Below are 20,179 nucleotides of genomic sequence, written 5' to 3'. Positions count from 1 at the left end.
AGATTCTGATCTCCATTCCATGCTTCCATTCCAGTGTAAGTAAACAACATACTCCCACTCCCACTCCACACTCCCAATCCTAGGATTCCCACTCCCCAGGATTCCCAATCCAATCCAAAAAGTAAACGTTACCTTAATACATTTATTACAAATGCACCGTCCAAGAACAAAACTATGATTATGAAGACAAGATAGAGTTGCAGTAAAGCAACTTTTTTTCTTGGTATATTATCATATGGTATCCAAAGATTATAGTGGGCTTTAATTAATTCAGATTCGAGTCAGGTAGAATCATTAGGGCGGTAAAATTCTCCCAACAAATATTTAACGCAGTTGTACTCTCAAGCCTCAAATTGCGGATTTTGCTTTAAGATAGAACAACCTCATACCATCTGATTTATGCGCTTGCATCGAGAATTTTGGTTAAGATAGAACAGTCTCATACCAGCTGATCTACGCGTTTGTTGGTGTAAAACAAGTTTCTAACCAAACATAGTGCCACCCTCTATTAGCTGCTTCTTCAATAGCCACAATTATACCAAATATTTCAGCGTAAAATGACGAATGATAACCTAAAGATACGGTGAAGTACCCGTTAAAGGCCCAATGAAATCTTTTCAAAACAGTACTACAAAATGAAAAAATTGTTGACAGTACTTTTGTATTATTTGTATATTGATCAAAAAGTTTTTAAATTTTGTTAGGTTAAAATAAGTTGGAGGTGATTTGCTAAAGGCGTTAGAAGATGGAGATAAAATCATTGCTAGAAAGTGAGAAGCAATTTTTTTTTTCACACTGACATTACAATTAGATGATGATAATAATAATCTCATAAGGAAAAAGACTGTTTTCATTAGAGACGGCAAAACCCCGGGCCGGGTCTGGGTATTGCCATGACCGGACCCTACTCGGATGCAACCAGTCCGGGTTCGGGCCGGGTTTTAATCCGGGTACCCGAATTTTATATTTTTTAATATTTTATGTGTATATATTTTTTATTTTTTGGTAATTTTATAAGTTTTAAATTTATTTCAATAAAATTTGACATGAAAATATAAGCTTTAAGTGTTTAAAACTTTATATATGTATAATAAATGAGTCAAATAAATATAAAATATTTAAAATAATATATATTTTATAATTTTTTTAATAAAATCCGGGTTCTAGATTTATCAAGTGATGTCCAAGACCGACCCGGCTTCATAGAATACCCGGCCCGCAACGCCCCGGTACGGTCCGGGTCCGGACCGGGTGGGTATTTTTGTCACCTCTAGTTTTCATTGAATTATTTCATAATTAAAGAAGAAATTAAGCCCTTATAATGCTCTATAAGGCTGGAACTGCTGCTCTCACGTATGTCAGAGTATCAACTCTAGCTATTTAGGCAAAGGGCAAGTGGCCAACTGATGAGTAAGTTGAAATATATCCGCCAAATATCATTATAGATTTGACTATAGAGGTTGCAAAATGAATTAATGAATTGAATTCGAATTAAATCTTAAAATGAATTTGGTCAAAATTTAATGGATTTGAATTCAATTTGTTTATTAAATGAATTATATCCTCAGGATTTAGATTTGATTTATTTTACGATTCATTTAATTTGTTTAATAATTAATGTTTGAATCGAATTGAATCTGGATTTGGTATCAATCCGTTTTCAATCATCAGTAATTAATATAAAAAGTTAAAAAAAATAGTAAATTAAAAAATTTTATTATTTGTCTCATTATCATTTATAATTACAAAATTATCATTCAAATTATAAAATTATATATACATACTACACACACAAAATAAATTTTCAATGGTAAATAAGTAATCAAATTAAATGAATAATTAAAGAATCTTAAACTAAGGAACACGTATTTTAGTGGTTTATAACACGTGTTATCAAGATTCCTACTAATTATCAAACTCAATTCAAATTTCAGTGAATCAAATCAAATTCATAAATTTATTAAACGAATTTACTTTTCCAAATCCATACCTATGCCTCAATAAGCGGGGTTTGTTTTTTCCAAAACAAAATTACTGTCAAAATAGAATACGGCCTCTCTTTTGTCTTTAGCACATAAAAATTCGTGGCAGACCCTTTATTTTAAATATTTTACGAGGAAATGGATAATTATTTGGGTGTCTGCACATTTGACCACGTAATTTTCGGGAACCTCAAGAACCAAAAAAAATCATGACTGCTGATGCTATAATCAAGTGTCTACAAATGTATACAATAAAAATCTACTAAAATTAACCTAAATCACAATCTCTCTCAATTATTATACCATAACACATGTAGGTTGGTTAGTGGTTACTGATTCATGTATTGGTTAGTGGTTACTGATAGGCGAGGAGTCCTTTGGCAAGTAAGCTTAAGGTTAAACAAATGGAAATAGGTAAGGAGAATAATAGCCACCAAAATATATACAAATTCATTGTTATACATAGAATAAATAAATAAATAATATCATTTTACTGTCTGTGTAATTTTTTTTTTAAGGAAAAAAAAGGCATGGAATAAGTCAAAACATATCATTTTACTGTCTAAAAAGGAACACGAATTCTCTTCTATCGTTGGTACATCGAAACTTCGTCAGGACCCTTAATTTTTTAATATAAATAATTACAAGGATATTATCTGCAAACATTTGACCACATAATTTTGTGGAGGCCGAAGAATCGGAGACCAAGCAGTCAATGAATTTGTCCACCTGCGTTATAGATTGGATAATGCTTAAGTGGGGAGAAAATTTGTTCGCGAGTGATGATTTTTTATTCTATTATTACAACACACCATCTTTATTTTTCAATTAACTTCAATAAAAGTTTTAAATTATTTTTTATCTCTCAATATACCTCATCTAATTCTAAATTTACCCTCAATATACCTCATCTAATTCCAAATTTACCCTTACTATAATTTTTATTTTTTAAAATATTCATCATATAAAACTTATAAAATCTATTTTAAAAGAAAAAGAAAACTCTCGTAATCACTATAATCTTTCTCTTTCTTTTTAAAGATTTTATCCATTACTGCTATAATCACAAAAAACAATTTGACGCTTCTTTATCATCCTCTTTTTTCCATGATATAAAAATAGAGTATACAAAATTTGAAAAGAGATAATAATTTAAAAAGTTAAAAAATTAAGATTTAAAAATTAAAATTAGTTAAATTAGATATTAATAAAAATTATCATATAATTGCACTAAAAAAATATTTACCCTTTTAAGTCTTTCAAATAAGGATAAGATAGATATTAGTATAAAAATAATAAGTGAGAACTAATAAGCTATAATGAAGGATCAAATATCTTAACTCTTTGTTCAACTGTGTGAAGCGGCCAAGAGAGAATGGGAGAGAGGGAAAGAAAGAAAGGGGGCTCCCCTCTAAAATTCTCGTAAAGCCCCTCTTAGTATCTTACTATTTTAACCTTATTGGGAAGTACCTAAAACGATAAATTCATATTTAATTTACTGGCACCTGTTAAGAGCTTTATTATTTGACAATTTAGAGGATGAGTTTACTTGATGAAAAAGGAAAAAAAAAAGAATCTTATTAATTAATATGTTTTAAACGACGAACAGTTTGTACGAGTTGTGACTAATTTTATTTGAAGAAATCGGTATTAACATTTTCAATTTCAGCTCCTATAACATTTTTCTTGTAATACATTATTAATACCATTTTCCGCTCTGAATTTATGGTGCATTTACTTTTCGGATTGGAGAATCAGAATGATCGACGACGTTTATTTTGCAAATATGGAGCAAGAATCGGAATCGAAATAATGGGGCCCACCACTATTTGAGAACGGAGAATGAGAGATTGATTCTCATGGAGAGGTGGGAATGAGTCTCTCATTTCGTTGATTGACCATTTTGCCCTCCCCCAAAATTAAAAATGTCCACTTTGTCCTCTTTTATAATTAATTAATATAACATTATAATTAATTAATTAATATATTATGATTAATTAATATATAAATGTATTATTAACTATAATTATAAAACATTATGGTTCTTGAATAAATAATCACAATAATTAATATATTATTATTATTATAGTTAATTAATTAATTATTACTATTAATTAATATATTAACATATTATTAATAATTATTATTATTTGTGAATAAATAATCACAATATTTAATTTATTATTTTTGTAATTCATTAATTAATATACTATTATAATAATTATATTAATAATTAATTCATATATTATTATTAATTAAATAATATATTTATTACTAATAATTAATATACTATTATTGTAATTAATTATTTAATATACTATTATAATAATTATTATAATTAATTCATATATTATAATTAATTAATTAATATATTTAATATTATTAATTAAATAAATAATATAATTATTACTACTAATTAATATATTAATATATTATTAACAATAATTATTAATAATTATAATTTTTGAATAAATAATCACAATAATTAGTATAATAATAATATTATTATTATTATAGTTAATTAATTAATTATTACTATTAATTAATATATTAACATATCATTAATAATAATTAATAATAATTATTATTATTTTTGAATAAACAATCACAATAATTAATTTATTATTATTTTAATTAATTAATTAATATTGTAATTAATTAATTGATATACTATTATAATAATTATTAATATAATTATTATAATTAATTCATTTATTATTATTAATTAATTAATATATTTATTACTAATAATTAATATATTATTAGCAATAATTATTAATAATTATATTTTTGAATAAATAATCACAATAATTAATATATTATTATTGTAATTAATATATTATTTTAATTAAGTAATTAATATTAATATTATTAGTTAATATATTTTTATAATAATTGTTAATATAGTTATTATAATTAATTAATTAATTTTTTAACAATTAATTAATATGGGATATTATCATTTTTCCACCAAAGGTATTCTGACACATCATGTCAGTACCACGGTTTGGTAAAACCATCAATTTACCACCAAACGTTTAAACTATTAGCATTTTCCTACCATTCCATTAAAACTCAGTTAATATGTAACAGAAAATTCATAAAAGGTCAAATTTATCCCTGGAGCATAAAAGACCATGTAATTAACCTTTTATGAATTTTGTAATTAAATCATCATTTGTTATTCTTCCTTCTTAAAGGGCAAAAATTACTCTTTATGAATTTTGTAAAATTAATCGTGTGGTGCTAGGTACTTCATAAATTGATTTAATTTATTTAATTTTTAAGGGGCAAATTTATTTATTAAATTGACGAGTTAAAGACAATTTATTCTACTACTAAAAATCAATTTATGAAAGGGAAAAAAAAAGAATGTGCAAAAGAAGCAATTTAATCTTTGATATGATGATAATAATTTTACACAAAAAATTAAATAAATAAATTTGCCCTTTAAAAATTAAATCAATTTATGAAGTACCTAACACCACACGGTCAATTTTATAAAATTCATAAAGGGTAATTTTTGCCCTTTAAGAAGAAAGAATAGTAAATGATGATTTAATTACAAAATTCACAAAAAGGTTAATTACATGGTTTTTTACGCTCCAGGGGTAAAATTGACATTTTATGAATTTTCCGTTACATATTAACTGAGTTTTAACGAAATGGTGGGAAAATGATAACAGTTTAAACGTTTGGTGGTAAATTGATAGTTTTACCAAACCGTGGTACTGAAATGATGTGTCAGAATACCTTTGGTGGGAAAATGATAATATCCCAATTAATATATTAGTTAATAATAATTATGACAATAATCCATTAAGTACTTTTTAGTAATTTGTTACAATCCAACTCATTCCAATTCCGATTCCAAGACAAAGTAAACACATTAATGACAATCCAGCTCATTCTGATTTCGATTCCTACAGTTCAAGTAAACAACTTATTTTGATTCTCATTCCTTATTCCGATTCCTGCCCATTATGATTCCAGCTTATTCTGATTCCAGTTTAGTAAACGCAGAATCAATGCTTCAGATCAGTTGATTTTTCAAAGCCTCAAAAGTCCAAGAATTTGAGTTTGTTTTCATAAGGAGTTTTGTGAGGGTTTTGAGCAAATGAAAAATGAATTAAGAAAGCCAAAACTACTTTTTTTTTTAATTAATTTTGTAGAACCAAGTAAATTTATCACTTGTGATACAAGGCAAAAATATAAACACCCATCGTATAAATGAATTTTTTAAAGTGCTTTTAAGTTATTTTATTCAATTAAACAACATTTAAGAAATATTTGAGGTCTTCATATTTTTTTTAAAAATTATGCTGAAAATCAAAATCAAATACACTTTAGTTCAAAGGGTAAAGTGTTAAAAAAATCTTAAAAATTGAATTTTCCTTTCAAGGTTAAATAATTTTATAAGGATTTGAGACATTATATATTTGTAAAGGTTGAGGTTATGTCAACTTAAATTTTTTTCTTTCAGTCATTGATCTTACGTAATTAGATTGTAAATATTAAAATTTAGAGTCATATGTAATGATTTTATCCATCTTTAGATTACATATAATTAATAGCAAAAAAAATTTTGGCGAAATTATAAGATTTTTTTTTTCTAAGTTGAAATAGCTTAACCAATAGAAAATTGCTTGAAATCATATTGATTAGCTTCAAGCATTTTTATAATTTTATACAGTCACATTATTTTCCTTATCTTTTTCTCATTTCTTGGATTAGAAACCGTTATCCCAAAAAAAAAAAAAAAGCTCGTTAGAAAGAGGGAAGAAGAAGAAGGAACAAAGAAGAAGAAAGGGCATTTTTGGGTAATTGAACTTCTTTGAATTCAAACGAAGGAGTATTTTTGTCATTAAATTAAAAGTCAGACGGAACCGTTAGAAAAACTAGAAAACTAACGAAATTGGGGGCGCAGTGCAACGAGTCAGTTTTATTGGGTGCGGGGTGCAAAATGTTAATTTATTTGGGGTTTATTGTAAAAAATACCTTCGAAGCGGTGCTGTTTAAGCCTAGCCCCCATAAACAATGTGGTCATTCAAAAGCTCCCGCCATACCTCATATTAAGACTCAACGATCCTGTCCTTTCTTTCAAGCTTCAGTCTTCTCAGAGATTTGTAAGTTCTAAATCTCTGACTTGTGTAAATTTTATGTCTAATTTTTGGTAAATTATAATTTCTGTCAATGTTGATCTACTGGAACACAAGTAAATTGAATTATGGACGTAATTTTAGCTTATTATAAAGATAAATGGAAGTAAAATCGGACAATTTGTTTTCACATTCTCCATGATTGTTGAATGGTTATGGTTTGTTTTAGATTTAGATATGTTAGTCAAAATATGGATCTTTAAAACTTAGTTTCCTTTGATATGAAATTACAGATCAAGACTCACAAGAACCTAGCCTGTAAGCTCCAATTTGACGGAGAATTTAATGCATTAATTACCAATGTTATGATTTGTTTTCACATTCTCCGCGATTGCCGAATGGTTATGGTTTGTTTTAGATTTAGAAATGTTAATTGAGATATGGATCTTTAAAATTCAGTTTTCTTTGTTATGAAATTACAGTTCAAGACTCACAAGAACCTAGCCTGTAAGCTCCAATTCGACGTAGAATTGAATGCATTAATTACCAATGTTATGATTTGTTTTCACATTCTCAGCGATTGTTGAATGGTTATGGTTTGTTTTAGATTTAGAAATGTTCATTAAAATATGGATCTTTATGGTTCAGTTTCCTTTGTTATGAAATTACAGATCATGACTCACAATAACCTAGCCTGCAAGCTCCAATTTGCTGAGGAATTGAATGCATCAATTACCACAGTGATCGACCTCTTCCGAAGCCATGGGATCAACTCACCCATTTACCAAGACTATGTACCCGGCATGACCCTTTTTACAACGACCAATGAAACTGAACTACTTGAAACCATTTTTAACCGTGTCCCGCAACACCAGAAATTTGCTGTATCTTTCTCTCGAGTCACTTGCCATAACAAGGACAATAACTTGACAGCCCTTCCACCAGATGCTAACATGAGACTTAAATGTTTTCAGTCAGAACTCTACAATGCCTTACTAGAGGCTACCCCAAGCGAGGTCTGAAACTGAAGGAGAAATTCAATCCCGAGCTATGGACTCCTCACTGCCTAATCGCTCAATTTATTTCACAATATGATTTTGAGTAGGGATGGCAATGGGGCGGGGTGGGGGTGGGGATGTCTACCCCATTCTCCATCCCATTAAAAATTTTTGCCCCCATTCCCCAATAAATTTAGTGGGTTAGGGATGGGGAATTCCCACGTGGAGAATGATTCTCCCATCCCCACTCTATTGATATAAAAATATGATTTCAGTAAATTAAAAATTAGAGACTTAAAATAAAATCATTACCATATTATAAAATATTAAATTTTTTTTTAAAAATCTCTAAAAATTTGAAACAATATCTTAAAATGATATTAAAAATAAAAAATATTTAAAGAGAACAACTCCTTAAAAGAGAAAAAAATATATAATAATGTTTTAAAGTTGAAAAATATTGTAGGATTTTTTTTATTCATATTTTATTCATATTACATAAAAATTAAAAAAATTATTAATTGACATTATAGTTGATAAAATAAAAATTAAAAACATATTTATATATAATGGGGATTGAGGTGGGGGTAGGGTGGGGAGAGCAATACCAAATTCTATCCCGTTAATAATTTAGAGATTATTTTTTTCTCAATCCCCACTCCATTTCTCAAAAATTATTAAATTTTTTTTTTCATTTAGGGTGAGACCCCGTGGAGCCCCAAACCCGTAGAGAAATTTACCATCCCTAATTTTGAAATGGTGACAAACATTTTCCCTTTGATCAATTTTCCTATAGTGGGGATTGTGGATCGAATCGTGGTGGTGGACTTGTCCACTAACCGAAATCTATTCCGTCATCCCCTCCTGGTAGTGAAACTGTTCCTATTCTCCTATTTTGCTATGTTTCGTTTTTGAGGGAAAGTCTAAAACAAGATCAAATTGTTGTTTGAGGATCCTGTAGCTAAGTAGTGGTTGCTAGATGCAGAAACGCAGGAGGATGATAGGGCGCTTTTCACTATATGAAGAAATCTTTGTAGATTTTATCCTCTGGATATATAGTAAGATCAAATGCTTAAAGACAATGGATTTTAATCCCTGGCTAAGATTTTTTTTTGGTGGCTTTATGAAGAAACCTCTGTAGGTTTTAATCCCTGGCTATGTCAAATGCTTAAAGTGAACATAGAATAGACAAGCAACTCAAGGTATAAGGATGCCCTTTTAATTCCAGCCTTCTTGCATTACATTCTACATTCTTTACTGATACATCAGATTTTGTACCGTCATGAAAGCTATTACATCTTTTTTTAATGGCTCTGTTTCATTCCCTAATAGGACAGTGTTGATATGGCTTGTTATTGTACTGTTGTCTAGTAGCTCCAGCACCATTTGCACCACTGATTGATGTAGCCCTAGATCCAATGCACCACAATCACTCTTCTATGAAGTTCTATATCTCTCACTTGATTGGTCTCTGATGTGTAGCTCGATAATTTAAATTCTTCCATTCCCACCAAATACTCTCATTGTGACAGTCCATCGAACAAGTGGTTGTCTGCAACAGACACCTTGTTTCAACTGCCCCTGAAGCTCATCAGTCTGCATAGATGTTGAACTTGTTCTTCAAATATCCAAAGGTGCAGGTTGAGGGTGCTTTAGTCATAATGTCAGAGACTTGATTCTGGCTGCAACCGTACTTTAAATCTATTTCCTTCTCAGCTGTCTTATCTCTTATGAAATGCACATCAATTTTGATGTGTTCGGTTCTCCCATGAAACACTGGGTTCTCTGCTAGTGCTATTGCACTTTTATTGTCATATAATCAGAGGTACAGGACTCAGCTTTATTTGAAATTCTGAAAGGAGTGACTTCAGCCATGTCAATTCAGCAGCTCCTTGTGACAATGCTTCATGCTCCGCTCTAGTGCTTGATGTGTATGCAACTTTTTGTTTCTTAGAGCTCCAGGACAATAGGTCTCCAGCTAGATGGATACAATATATCCACCAGTTGATCTCCCATCATCTAGGTCACTAGGCCAGTCAGCATCAGTGTATGCTGTTATGTCCATTTGCTTCCCTGGTCTGAAGTAAAGCCCTTGCTTTTCCTTTTAGGTACCTCAAAATTCTTTTGCACCCTTGCCCTTGTTTGCTTTGGTTCTTGCATGAACCATGACATCTTGTTGACACTATAGGTAATGTCTGGCCTTATAATTGTGGCATATTGTAAGGCACCCACCACACTTTTATACATTGTCTTGTCTTCAAAGTCCTTTCCTCCATCTTCATTCATTTCTCGTCGGTACCTGATTCCTGTGCCGATTGGAGTTCGGCATTCCTTAAAATCCTGCATGTTAGTTTTTCTAAGAAGGTTGTGTATGTATTTGGTTTGATTCAGGTGCATTCCTCCACGATCCCTTTTAACTTCAATCCCAAGGAAGTAGCTCAATGAGCCAAGGAGTTTCAAAGAGAAATTCTCATCCAATTTTTTTTTTTTTTTTGGTTTCTTCGACCATCTCCAGCTGTCTTCCAGTGATGAGAATATCATCCACATACGCCAGTATGTACACATTTGTTTCTGCTTCCAGTAGAAGAGTGAGGTTTCAGAGTTAGCATTTTTGAAACGCCTTGTCAGTTTTTCATACGACGCTCTTGGACCTGCTTTAGCCCATGCAGTGCTTTGTTCAGCTTGCAGACATGTGTTGGCTTTTTTTCTGATCAATGAACCCTTCAGGCTGAGCCATGTAGACAGTTTCATTGAGCTCTCCATTCAAAAAGGCTTTGTTGACATCCACCTGCCTGATGTCCCAACCAAAGGTCACTGCAAGGCTTAAAATCACTTTCACTGTTGAAGACTTTGCAACTGGACTGAAGGTTTCTAAATATTCAATTTCCTCAGTTTGATGATAGCCCTTTGCAACCAGTCTAGCCTTGTATCTAGACACTGTTCCATCCAGATTATGCTTCACTTTGTACACCCATTTGTTCCCAATCACCTTGATCCCCTCTACCATGGCATTTTTCAATTTCTCTCTTGACAATCCACTACATCTATCTGTTGGTATTGTTCCTGTGTCTTGTAGATCCTTGTGAGCTAAGTAAATCTTAGGTTTAGAGATCCCCCACTTGGATCTGGTGATCATGGGATGAGTGGACAGTGTGGGTTCTTGCCCTGTTTCTGGATGTGTTTCAGGCTTAGGTTGTGATTCATGTTCTGGTATGTTTGGTCCTCAGTTTCTGAATGTGGAAGGTCTTGGTTTTCAAAGTGTTGGGTTCTGTTTGAGTTTGATTGCAAGGGTGAATTGGTTTCTTGTTGGCGTTCTTGACTGCTAACAGAAGCTCTTCCTTCTCTGAGTGCCGTAGAGTTATTTACAACAGGAAGTTCTGACTGAATGGTTATGTAAGGAAACATGAGACGCTGTGTTTATCTTTGACCTTGCACACTTTCAACGACTTAATTCTTGACACCAAAAGACTCATCAGATGCAAATGGAAAATCTTTTTCATTAGACACTACACTCCTAGCAATGTAGACCCTTCCTGAGTTATGCAGACGCGTATAACCTTTGTGCTGACTGCTATATCCTATAAAGACACATTTAAAGTGTGAAACTCTAGTTTATTTTTGTTATAGTCTCAAATGGGGATAGCAGGCACATCCAAATGTTTTTAGGAAACTGTAATCTGGTTTTTGGTTGTAAAGTTTTTCCCATATGGGGACTGGTAGCTGACAAATGTGGGAAGTCTGTTTATAAGGTATACTGTTGTTTCAAAGGCTTCTCACCAGATTTGATGGGCATCTATGTTCATCATGCAATGAGTGAATTTTTCAATTTGTTGCCATCACCAACAACTAGAAAGGAGTTACCTCTTGATGCTTAGGTTACTGATGTCATTGGTTACATGATTAGCTGCACCACTGTCAAGGTATCATCTTGTTTCATTGTTCCCTTCATTAGCTGCTACAAATGCTGTTCTTGCTGCTGTTGTTGATTGATTCTTGGCACAAAGTTCTCATCTTCCTGTGCCAGCACTTATATGCAGTGTGTCCTCGTAGAAAGCATATTTGGCAAACCACTCCGACAAATCGCTTCTATGCATTTGTCTCTATGTGAAGTATGAACAATTGTTTGAACCCAATTTTTCCTCCTGCAAAAACACTTCCTAAGTCCTATTTTCTTTAATGTATTCGTGTGATTTGGGTTTAAGATGAGGGTAAAAATGGAATTCAGTGGAATATAAAATAAAGAAAGAAACTAGAGGTCCAACCACTTTATCTTATCTGATCAGAGAACTCAAGATCTCCTCTCTCTTTCTGTACCAAGGGCAAAGCTCGTGAGAGCCTGCCACCAGTTTCATATGGGTTCGCTGCAGGCTCTACGCTGCCCGCTTTCAGATTGAAAGAAGGTGTAGCCTTTTGGTTTTCTGTGATGAAGACTGCCCGCCGTCAGATCCCTAATAATCCCATGTCTTGGTTTAGGCTATGATGTCACGGGCTCACCCTCTCAAAAAAAAAAAAAAAGTGAATTTTACTTAATTTAATGGAAACGCTTTATTAGTTATGACACGAATTTACTGATTTTGTTACTGTTCTAATGTTTTTTTTTTTTTCATTTTGTAAAAGGGTTTGTGAATTTTGGAAATTTAAGGGAGTTGGTTAAGTAGAAATGCATGCTCCTAACATGTTTAATTAGGTCAAATATCGGGAGGTTAATGATGTGTGCGTACAATTATGAATGTGAAGTTACTGGATATACACAATGTTTTATGAGTTCTATTATTGTTTTGTTGTAAGCATTCTGTGGAATGAGTCTTGGAGTTGTGTTTCAATGCATAACATTCTAACAATGGTGCTTATTGCATAGCATTCTAACAATAGTGCTATTTTGGTCATTCCAATGAATTTTATTATCATTTTTTTTTTGGGCAAGTGAATTGGTTTTCCAGTCTTGTTTTAGACATATTTATAAGTTACTGAAGTTAATGCATATGGGGAGTACTGCAGTTGGATTTGTTCTGCACTGTGTTTCTGTTGCTTGTTCACTGCAATGGTTTGTGTCAAAATTTTGTTTTGAGGTTTCAGACCAGTTGAAGGTGAGTTGCACCCATAAGCTAGTGGTGTTGCCAGCATACCTGAGTGATTAACCATTAAAAAAATTTGCTGTTTGATTGTTACTTGGCATGGATTTTGGTTTTTATAGGATTTGGCGTCATTGAAGTAAGTTGCGGCGGGTGATCAATATTGTGCTATTCAGACTTAGCTTTGACTTTTTGGATCTTAGGCTTTTGTTTTATTTTATAGCCTTGTTTTTTGAATAATTAATTATGCAAATTCAGAAAAGCAAAAGTTAAAATTTAAACTTTTCTTGCTTTCCGAAGTTTGCTAGTCTTATTAATTGTCGTTGTCTTTCAATCATAACTATTTTATTTCAATTCTCATTTTTAACCGTCTCATTGCCCATTTAATGTGGAAACATGAGAGTGCTTACAGTTGCCAAACATAAATTGATTTGACTTGTTATAGGTCTCCCTGGATGGGAGAGTTGAAATGGGAGTTTCAGTGGGATATTAGTTTTCATGAATTTGAATCTGTGCTTTAGTTCTTCTGATATAAGCTAGCTCTGCCATGTGTTGCTGGCTTTTAGTATTAAGAGTTTCCTTTTTAGTGATCCCCTTAACCAAGATAAGGACCAATCCTGAGACATGCAACAAGTCTCTTATTTCTACTCTTATTGAAGGTGAAACTATTGTAGAAGGCTAAATTCTAAATTCATGCCAGGCAACAGTTGCTTTTAGTAATCTTTAGTAGCTATATTAATATTTTCTAGTAGCTACTAACTTGAGCATCTACTGAAAATAACTGTGTATTTAGTTATCTGAGTGTGTTTCTGGTGGTTGCATGTTAAACCTCAGCTAAGAATTTGATAGAGACAAGCTTATAAGAAATTTCTTATCTTGTTTGTGTAATGAAAAGGCATTTCCCGGGAAAAGATATTAAATTAGGAAAAAGGTGGTTGAAGATAATTGCATTGGTGTCGTTGGTGAACTGTTGCTTCCAGTGCTATGTAACAAATTATGAGTTCATTATAAGTGTTGATTCCAGGCTTTTCCTGTGCTTTGTATATATTGTAATGTGATATGCAACAGCCTGGGCGTGAAAGCTGAGAGGCTTTCTCATCTAACCAGTGCTGTGTTCTTGATGGATGAACTTCCTTTGTGGTTATGAGATTTTTGTTTGCAGGAACCTTTTTTCCTCTACCTTTCTGTATCTGGGCTATGCTTTCCAGCACTCCAAATTTGAATGTCCGCATTGATGATTGTTTTCATATTCATGGGGTGAAATTTAAGTTTTATTCAAATTTTAATTTCTTGCCACCAACAATTTCTGGTTTTTGCCAAATTAATGAAATATCTGTGGATGGGATGTCTTACCGAAGCTTTACAAATCTCAAATTTCGGCTACCAAGAGCATGCAATTGAAGTGAAGAATCTCATCAATTGGTAATTGAGTGGTTGTCACAAATTTATTTTTCTGGCACTTTGTGAATCATTTCCTCATTTCTCTCTGTAGGAAAATTGTCATGGTAAACTTGGTGACTATCAAAGCGTCAATGCTAATTAAGTTTCATATATGACGGCTAACATGAACTGTTAAGATGATTTGTTCTGCTTGTTAATTCAATGACTTGCCGTGGGAGGGTAGAAAATTACAGGATTGGCCCTGCTAAAATACATTGAGATTCATTATGATTCCTGTAATCTTGTACCAGACAACCGGCATGATAAAAATGAACAGCCAAATCGCTGAATACGATGCGCAATCTTCACTACCAAAACAGAAAAATGGATTAGCTTGAAACTCTATTTCTTCTTTCTTCTGAATGAACCTAAATCTGAAGGAGGTCTGGCGGAGACCGTATCATACCAACCATTTTGCTGGCAACAACATGTAGTGAAATCCATCGGATACACGAGAGAGAAAATAAAACTGGCGTGGTATTCACTAAAAGATACACTAAAAGATCTTGTCTGGAGACGCCGTTGTCACTCTATATCAAACTTACCTATGCTAATAAGATCTAATGTCGTGTATGCAATTAGCAATGAGGGCTAATAAATCTATGCTATGAAGGAGATAGTTTCCGAAAACCACATTATTATTGCTTTCACTAAGGACAGCATCCTGAGATTGTCAAGGAGGAAGTCCTGAAGAATCACCAGATGTTCTCATGTCGTGTATGCAATTAGCAATGAGGGCTAATAAATCTATGCTATGAAGGAGATAGTTTCCGAAAACTGGGTTTAAAACTGTCTCCCATTGTAAGTTTGGCCAAAAGACCAGTTGGGACGAGCCACATTGATGGAGATAAATAAGCAGCCGTCGCTTGTTGTGACCTTGAATGAGAGAGCTTGACCATTAAGGTAAGAAGTTGCCAACCGGTTCTTGAGCCTTTAATGGAAACAGACAGAACATCTCCGGCACCGCCAACATTTGTTATGAGCACAAGGTTGAAATATGAGTGACCATTTATTGTGAACCTGATCCCACCACTCTTCCCGCAGGCAACTCTGCAAGCACAAGAAATCATTGTATTAACTTGTGTTATACGGAAACTTTGATCGAAACATAAAAATTTCAATCAATACACTCAAGGTAGCACTTCCGTTTAACTTGTGCATTCTAAGGGTACACGTTAGTACAACCAACATATTGAACTCCGTGTTCTTGAGGTTATAGAGCTAAGCGAGAGCTGGAGGCTAGATTGATATGTTACTTTACCTTCTGTATCGAACAGGAACAATTCCAGCTTTGTAATGAGCTATGTGTTGGAAAATAGGCTGAGAAAGGTCAAAGTGTTGCAGAGGAGGTTACACCAGCTTCCTGCATTATTCGGAAGGGCATGGTTTGGAGGGCAGAAGTTTGCTGTGACAGATAGATGGCTTGTCATTTACACATTTGATCAAGCAAACTCCACAAGTCACCCCACTGTTGAATAAGGCAGTGCTCAAAGCTGCTGAACTTGTGCCATAACCTTGGCTGTAAAGATTTCCATAGCCAAAGCTCCTCCTGCAACATTACGAAAAATGTTTAGTACTTTATAGCTAAAAGTTGTGAAGAGTATAATTTGAGTTTTAGATTCTCATCTCATGCATTGTGCCAGAAGCATCACCTCCGCCATAGAAGGTAGCATGAGCTCTTGACCATCTACAGCCATAGCCACGACTTTTCCCCAACATTGACAAAAGATCCCAAGAAAGTTCATCTCCTGCAGAAGTCAAATGAATGAGACTCATTTAAAGCTTGATTGGTTTTCAAATGGAATGGAAGTAAGATAAAGTAAATTGCAGCATAGATGAGCAATGATTGGCTTGTGCTTACAAAGACTTAAGTTTGAATAACAATGTAACTTGGGAAGGACCAACAAGAAACAGAAGGTAAGGAAGATATGACAAATGGTATTGTATTTATAGATGGGTCTGAAGGAAGGTAGTTAGTGGTGGATGGATATGACTGATGAAGTGATGATGTATGCGCAAAAGTTAAGAGGGAAGAGAAAAAAGATTCAAAATATTTAGAAGAACTATTTTAAGACAAATAGATGATTGGTTAGCAGTAAAAGTTAAAAGGAAAAAAGCAAGTGAAAAGATTGAGCCTAGAAAATTTCCTTAAATCTTTAATCCTAAATGGATAAAGAGAAATTGTTGATATATGTCCATTACCTTGCAATGAAAATTCGAAAAGCAAAACTACATCTCGTTCATTAAAAAATAAAGTCGGCTAAAGGATACAATACCTTGAACATTTTTTTTATCTATACTGATGAACAAAGCAAGAAAACACTTCCATCCACGTTGGCATAAATCAAGAAATAAACATTCACTTGAGTAAGCAGGCAAAAATTCTATGTGCCAACCCATCTAGCTTTTCCAATATCAGCATTAGAAACCAGAAGAAAAGGTATGTCATCAACCTAGGTTCCCTGCATCAAATGTAGGCTAGGAAAGGTCCAAGTAAAGTGCCAAGCATGTGGTAAACCGTCCATTTAGAAAGAAAAATGATGATATATACATCCCTTCTTGCGCATTCTTTTTCTTAAATTACAGGTTTTTGCTGTCAAGTGTTAAACAATCTTTTCATTATCATGTTCCAGAGTCATACACAGAATATGTACTTATAATCTTTACAGATTAATAGAAATAAAATAAATGATGAAAGAAGTTACGCTAAAGTATTTATAAAATTACAGATATATCACATATGAATAATCAGTCCCAAAAGGCAACAGCCAACACTTGAATGATAAAACTGGATTCTGTGTCGACAAAGGTCTGCAGCCTAATTCACTACACTACATGCTTGAAATATATGCTCCATCTCTGTTCCCCTTTTTTTTTTTTTTTCTGAATGAGGCAACAAGTCTGCTTGTTGTTGTATTTCTTTTTCATTTTAGTTGACTTGTTCACTAGTTTATTCATTAATACGGCTAATCTCTTCTATTCATTTAAAAGCTTTGTACCAAGAGTATCCCCAAGTCAATAAGTATAATTTTAAAATAATTATTTTTTATAGGATCCGCTACTGCGATAACCCATTTTTTTGTGATTTAATCATTGGATTCAAAGTGAAAATGACAAAATAAATGCAACGGAAAGAATGTATTTACTTAGGTTATTTTCGTTGCAATCTTTCTTGTTTTTTGAAATGTCAAGAAATAATATAATTATTTTTATTTTATTTATTGACTAAGTTGTTAAATAATATGAGTAAGAAGTAGAAAATTTTCAGAGGATTTTTATTATTGATATTGGACAATTACAATGCATATTTATGAGAGTCACAACCCTTTAAATATAAAATAAAACCTACGTTTGTTTCCTAACTTTAAAAAAATAAATCCCTTAATTTATTATAAAAATTCATAAATATTTCATTATTCTCTAATTATTGTTATCATTTCCTATTTAATTTTATAAAAAATATAAAATAGTGTGGTGTAATAAAAAGGAAAAAAAATAGTAGTACGTTACAGCCGTTGGAACGTAGGCGGATCAAATTTATAATGGTTGTCTGTGTGATATTGTGATTAAGATGAGGGTGAAAATGGAATTCAGTCAACTATAAAATGAAGAAAGAACCCTAACTACAGACTCAACAACTTGATCTTATCTGAGCAGAGAACTGAAAATCTCATCTTTCAATTCGTACCGAGGGTGGAGCGCGTGAGAGCCACCCGCCATTTTCATATGGGTTCGCCGGAGGCTTTACGCTGCCAGCGGTCGGATTGAGAGAAGGTTTAGCCTTTTGGTTTTCTGCGATGAGGACTGCCCGCGGTCGGAGCCCTAGTAACCCATATCTTGGATTAGGCTATGACGGCCACGCGGGTTCACCATTAAATAAAAAGTTTCTTGATTTTACTTTATTCTTTATTTAATGGAAACCCTATATTATTATTATTATTATTATTATTATTATTATTATTATCATCATCATCATCAAAAAGGGTTCGTCAATTCTTGAAATTTAGAGAGTTGGTTAAGTGCATGCTCATAATCTGTTTAATTAGGTCATTATCAGGAGATAATGAGATTACCTTGTCGCTTGAAATACACAATATTTTGCACTGCAATTTGATGTTACTCGAAATGCACAATATTTTATGACTTTGATTATCATTTTGAGTGTTGGAGTTGGGTTTCATTGCATAAACACTCTTACAATGATGCTAGTTTGGTCATTCCAATGGATTGTATTTAACACTGCTATTTGAGAGCCTCTTATTATTTTTAATATTTTTATTTGGTGGGGGGTGGGGAATTAGTTTTTCAGTCTTGTTTTAGAAATGTTTTGTAAGTTGCTGAAGTTAATGCATATGGGGAGTTCTGTTGGATTTGCTCGGCACTATGTTTTTGTTGCTTTTTCACAGCGGTGGTTTATTATATATATATATATATATTGATGTTTGAGACCAATTGAAGATGAGTTTTGACCTGCAACCATACGCTAGTGGTGTTGCTAGCGTACTTTAGTGATTGAGTCAATAGCTTCTTGAGATTACTGAAAGCAAAAATGGCTGTGTGATGGTTGCCTGGCACAAATTTGTTTTTTCTTAAAATTTTTTTAATAGGATTTTGTTGTATTAGAATTTTATACATATACCACCCTGTTATTGTTTTGAAAAATTAGCAATGCTATTTCAGAAAAGCAAAATTTAATTAAGAATGCTTATGGTTGCCAAACATATATGTGACTTGTTATAGGCGTGAGACAAGTTAAAGTGGGAGACTAGTTTTCATGTTTTGGCACAGTGGTCAAGTTTTGTGATATAGGCTAACTCTCTGTTGTAGAAAGCTAAATTCTTGCCGGGCAATGGTTGCTTTTAGTAATCTCTAGTAGCTATTTTAGTAATTTCTATTAGCTACGGACTTGAGTACTTATGTCATTGACAATACCGGAGTATTTGCTTATCCAAATATGTTTTTTGTGGTTGCATGTTAAAGCTCAGGCAAGAATTTGACAGAAACAAGCTTTATAAGAATAGCTGTTGTTGTATGTTTGACGAGAAGGCATTTCCATGGAAAAGATATTGAAGCAAAAAAGGTGATAGAAGATAATTGCATTAGTCAATTGCGAGTTCAAGTGTTGATTCTAGGCATTTCTAGTGCTTTCTATATTTCATGATGTAATTCACAGCAGCCTGGGCTTGAAACCTGAGACGTTTCCTTTCTGTAAACAAGTTACACTACTCTGTTACTCCAAATTTGAATGTCTGCATTGATGATTGTATTCATATTCATGCAAACAAGTTACGCCACTCTGTTACTCCAAATTTGAATGTCTGCATTGATGATTGTATTCATATTCATGCAAACAAGTTACGCCACTCTGTTACTCCAAATTTGAATGTCTGCATTGATGATTGTTTTCATATTCATGCAGTGAAATTTAGGTGTAGTTTTAGTCAAATTTAGATTGCTTGCCTCCCACAATTTTTGGTTTTTACTTTTTATCAAATTAATGAAAATTGTGTAGATGGGAATCATTTCCTCGTCTCCAGGAAAATTGACATGTGGACTTGCTGATACTTCTATTATGCCATCAGACCATC

General features: G+C 32.7%; 2 long non-coding RNA genes across 2 annotated transcripts; one reads left to right on the top strand and one right to left on the bottom strand.

Moving 5' to 3' along the window:
* Positions 1-8,753: 8,753 nt before the first annotated feature.
* Positions 8,754-14,702, top strand: LOC127901508 (uncharacterized). The gene is made up of 2 exons (XR_008053701.1): positions 8,754-9,281; positions 13,274-14,702. It is a non-coding gene; the product is annotated as an uncharacterized LOC127901508 (long non-coding RNA).
* On the bottom strand, positions 13,022-19,212 carry LOC127901507 (uncharacterized). Its single transcript, XR_008053700.1, has 2 exons — positions 19,096-19,212; positions 13,022-13,205 (listed from the first exon to the last, which is right to left on the bottom strand). It is a non-coding gene; the product is annotated as an uncharacterized LOC127901507 (long non-coding RNA).
* Between the last annotated feature and the right edge of the window lie 967 nt (positions 19,213-20,179).

This window comes from Citrus sinensis, chromosome 3 (genome assembly GCF_022201045.2).
Source record: "Citrus sinensis cultivar Valencia sweet orange chromosome 3, DVS_A1.0, whole genome shotgun sequence".
Classification (NCBI taxonomy): domain Eukaryota; kingdom Viridiplantae; phylum Streptophyta; class Magnoliopsida; order Sapindales; family Rutaceae; genus Citrus; species Citrus sinensis.
Note: the sequence above shows the minus strand (reverse complement) of the source record. Positions and strands in the feature narration are given on the sequence as shown.